Source organism: Mus caroli, unplaced genomic scaffold (genome assembly GCF_978045245.1).
Source record: "Mus caroli unplaced genomic scaffold, Mus_caroli_1 scaffold_18, whole genome shotgun sequence".
NCBI classification, from domain to species: domain Eukaryota; kingdom Metazoa; phylum Chordata; class Mammalia; order Rodentia; family Muridae; genus Mus; species Mus caroli.
Window position 1 is genome coordinate 41464365 of NW_028227273.1, and position 4920 is coordinate 41469284.

General features: G+C 40.4%; 1 pseudogene; it reads right to left on the minus strand.

Moving 5' to 3' along the window:
* Positions 1-1830: 1830 nt before the first annotated feature.
* Positions 1831-2020, minus strand: LOC110288837 (thioredoxin-like protein 4A pseudogene; annotated as a pseudogene).
* Between the last annotated feature and the right edge of the window lie 2900 nt (positions 2021-4920).

Below are 4920 nucleotides of genomic sequence, written 5' to 3' on the forward strand. Positions count from 1 at the left end.
CCTTAGGAAGAACAACAATATCAACCATCCAGACACCCCCCAAAGTCCCTAGAGCTCCCAGGGACTAAACCACCAACCAAAGAGTAGGCATGGAGGGGCCCATATGTATCAGAGGATGGCCTTATCTAGCATAAATGGGAGGGGAGGCACTTGGTCTTTTCAAGATTCGATGCTCCAGTTTAGAGGAATATTTTGGCAGTGAGGTGAGATTGCATTGGTGGTTGGGGGAGCACCTCCATAGAAGCAGGAGGAGAGGAATGGGATAGGGGATTTGTGGAGGGTAATCAGGGAAAGGGAATAACATTTGAAATATAAATAAATAAAATATTAAAAATATAACTTCACATGTTATATACTAATGGCCTAAGAAACTTGAAACAGGAAGTGCTTTTATTACCCTAGAGATTTGTAATTTAACAAAATAGTTAAACTTTATAATAAGAAATAGACCTATTCAAGAAAAAAGAAAAATTCTTCATAAAATTATTTTAATCACATCAGAAATTTTATAAAATCATCAATTCATCTAAATAACATTAATTCATGAAAGCTCATCTTTATTTGCAGGATTTACAGGAAGGTCCCAATAGGGTGGGCTAATACCATGCAATAATTATAGGAGAGTAGTATCACTAGCAAGAGGAAATCCTGAGATGAAGTCTCTCAGGATCTTGCTTCTCAGAGTTTGTCCACCTATGGCCATGCAAAAAGGTGGGCCACCTCCAGGAAAGTCACCTGCTAGACTCAGCCTTTCCTAGATGGCTCCTGACACTGGAAGATAGTAAGTGCTTGCTTAGTAAGCAGGGGAATAATAGCTTGTACCTTAGAACCCCTGGGGGAAAAAAGACAGATGAGGTAATCCATCAGAGATACCTTACTTGGTGAGTGCCAGGCAAGTGAGAGCCCATCTCATAAAAGGGTGGATGGTGCATGCGTATGCAAGCACACCCACACACCCACACACACACACACCCACACCCACACACACACACACACACACACACATTTTTTTTTGAGAAAATATAAGAAAATGTTTGTAAAGAAATGTTCCACATAACAGATGAATGTTGGATGGAAACATTCCTTTTTGAATTATGAAAACATAATGAAATATTCACTTCTATAGGAGACTGAAATAGAAATAAACTAACTGGGGAAAGAGAGCCTGGGGAAGAAGAGGGAAAAACATAGCCCAGAAAGGAACAAACAGAAACACATGCAGGTAACATGCAAGAGATAAGGGACAAAGTTAGAAAGGACAGAAGTAGATGACTGGGAATGTATGAGAGAAAAGGGTAGCTTTCAGCATATGGTGTGAGAGAATATTTTTAATAATTTGAACCAGAAAAAGCTAGAAGTTATTATAAAATGAAAACAAAAACCCAAAGATAAAACTCTAGTCAACTTTATAGAAGAAAGATACTGAATTTATATAGTTTGGAAGTAAATGGAGTCCTGGTAAACACAGTATAGACTAATCAATACTTGTGTGTATGTACAGGTTAATAGTCCTTTACTGTATTATTCAAACAAACAAACAAACAAACAAACAAACAAAACACATAACATTAAAAAACACAAAGAAAACATCTACATCACATCTTAAATTATGCTAGTTTGGCTAGGATAAATCTCATGATCTTACTGTCCCTGTCCTCAGCAAAGCTGGAACAAAGGGAGGTCATGATGAAAGTAGCATTTCCTCTGGAGGCACAGAAAGTTACAGTGTTGCACGATCATCTGGTCATCTGGCTAAACTTGACAGATGTTCATACTGGTGTCTGTTAGAATCCTATAAGAGTTAAGGCAGCTAGGATAACCAAACAGAGCTCACAGAAGATGAGAAAGATCTCTCACCGTCTTCCATTTCTTTTTGATGATGCTGTACTGAACCTCGTCCACCTTTGTTCAGGTAGGGTACCAACAGTGTCCAAATGAATGAAGATGATGTGGTCCTCCTTCGAGAGGATAGCTTAGCCATCTGCCAGCCATTGTGCAGATGCAGGAGCACATGCAGCATCTCGAGCAGGCCCAGATGGAAGCACCAGTGGCTGCGGTGTAGCAGGGCCTTTTATTCTTTCTTTCTTTCTTTCTTTCTTTTTTTTTTTTTGCTTTTCGAGACAGGGTTTCTCTGTATAGCCCTGGCTGTCCTGGAACTCACTTTGTAGACCAGGCTGGCCTCGAACTCAGAAATCCGCCTGCCTCTGCCTCCCGAGTGCTGGAATTAAAGGCGTGCGCTTTTATTCTTTCTTAGAGTATGGATCTTGGTAGGTTTCATATGTTCCCGGACTTGACTCACTCTCTTGCACAACACTAATTGGACATAATGAGTTATCCAAAAAAAAAAAAAAAAAAAAAAAAAAAAAAAAAAAAAAAAAAAAAAAAGAAGGGGGGGGGGGCAAAAAGAGGAGGAAGAGGAGGTGGAGGAAGAGGACCTGTGTGCTGCTGCCAGCTGTATTCATTTTGGAAGAGGGATTCTCAGCTGAGAAAATGCCCCCACACTTTGGCACATGGAACATTTTCAGGATTCATGATTGATGTGAGACGGCCTAGCTCAGTGTGGGCAAGTGGCACCCCTGGGAAGGTAATCCTGGGTGCCATAAGACAGCACATTAGGTAAACCTTGAAAACAGTCCATTAAACAGCACTCTTTCATGACCTCTGCATCAGTTTCTGCCACCAGGTTTTTGTCCTGACTTCTTTCAGTGATGGAGCGTGACCTGAGAGTTGTAAGAGGAAATAACCTCTTTCCTCTCTAAAGTTACTTTTGTTAATGGTGTTCAATGCATAGGAACTCTAAGGATGACAGCATGAAATTGGAGGGGGACCAAATAGACAGGGACACAGAGAGAGCTAGAGGAGGAAAATGGGAGATGGATATTATTTTGTATGGATATAATATATTAAATCATGCACATGTGATTCATTGTATGCATGCATGTATGGTTTTCTCAAAATAAAGAAAAATATTAAATAAATAGAAAATAAATATCAATACATATAAAAATTAAACATCATTAACGAACACATTCTCCCTCACCAGATAATAGCACTTTCAGTCATGTTCTATTTTTGTAAGGCTGGCTCATGAAGTGAGACTTGCCTTCTTTAGATCTTGAGTCTATTCCTCTGCTACAAAAAATAAAATAAAATAAAAAAAAATGTCACTGGGTGAGACAGACTTTTCTCCTCACTGCATTTCTCAGGAGGCTGAGACAGAAGATTACAGGAAAAGAGTTCAACTTGGGGGCTTCAGGTATTTTTTTATTTTGGATTTCTTCCACAAGACCTGACATACTTTTGTTGCTTTGTATAAAGTAGATGGAAAATTCATTAAGGAATAACTCTTCTAAGCCTCCACTTATAGGATGCTGTCATATATTCACCTCACTAGATTTTAGCCCAAAGAAACAGACTCCTGGGAAAGCGCTTTTGTTGTTGTTGTTGTTGCTCTTGTAATTGTTATCCCATACTCCCCTCCGCTGCCATTGCCAGCTCAAGCAAACAAGTTTTCTTTGCTTGGAGAAAAAGGACCAAGCTGAGATCTGCTACTGCTGAGTGGGATGGCTGTTGTCTCTGGTGCTCACTGAAGAATACAAAACCCCAAAAACGATCTCAAAATTTTTTTTTTCCCTCAGGTCTATTTCAGCAAGATAAGACGTCAGCATGTCAGCATGTTTTGTTACTCAGCTCCTGGGGTAAATTAAAATTGTATTGTGTCTCTAAACAACTGCGGAAGCAGTAGAAAGAAAAAAAATAATGACTGGGGTTCTCTAGATGTGGGTGTCACTGAATGTCCCAGAACTCCGTTGCTGGAATCCTACATCCTTGCCTTCTAACAATTATGTTAATTAGATGCTTCTCTTTTGTGGAGGGTAGATGGGGGGAGGGGAAGACAGGCCTGATTAAGATTCACAGTTCTCAGGTGGTTTGCTATCTCTGGGAACTCCATGTTTTCCTGTCGATAACGAGGTAAACATGTGAGCAGTTCTTTCAGAGGGTCTGAGGCTCAACACACTTTGTGAGAGGCCAGAAGGATTTCTGGAAAAAGGGCAAAAGGCAGGGGAGTGAAAATGTTGAAAGTGGGTTATAAACTAGGACAGGAGAGTGCTTCTTCTGTTAAGAGAAGGTTAACTTATCAACAAAGACTCTTTGTTACAAGTGATGTCTTCTCATTGTGGCTTCATACCACTCCTATTGTTAAAACCTTGGGTTTTGAGGTGTACTGATTAAATATGTTATTTGTGAAGGCAGCAAGTTGAACAGTGAGTCTAGTATTTTAAAAAACTGAAAGACTCTCCTTCAAGTCTACTAGGTGTTCTGCATCTGTCAGCATCAGCCTGTGTAGTCAAATCCTTGAGCTTCCAATGACCTTGGAGCCCTTGGTGGTTTCTTGCCACCCTTTCCACCCCAGGGAGTCTCTCTGCTTCATCAGGAAAGGAGCTGAACTTTGCTGCCACCCACTGCTCCTCCATGTATATTGACGGCTTTCTTTGAGCAGTACCCAAAATAACATAGATCTGAAAGCAACACCGGGGATTCAATCATCTGTAAAAAGAACAGTAAAAAAAAAAAATAAAAGCTAAGTCAAACCCCTTGAAAGTTCAGCTTCTGCTCTGGAAAATACAAAAAGGGGGATTAGGGTGAGTCTATTTCTGGAAATCCGATTGCTCCAGCAATCAAACAGTGTGGGGATCCTTTTGTGGCTAATGTACACTTAGAGAGCCCTGCACCATTCGAACAGCCTTTTAACCTGTGGGAGGGCATGCAGTCTCTGCTGCCTGCCTTGTGAAGAGATTAATTCATCTCCAGGGACTTCCCAGTAGCATGTGTTACTATAGAACCTTCTTGAATTTTCTGAACTGTGAATCTGGCTGGAGAAGTGTTTCTGGAATGTGTTTCTTACTGGGTTGATTTCTC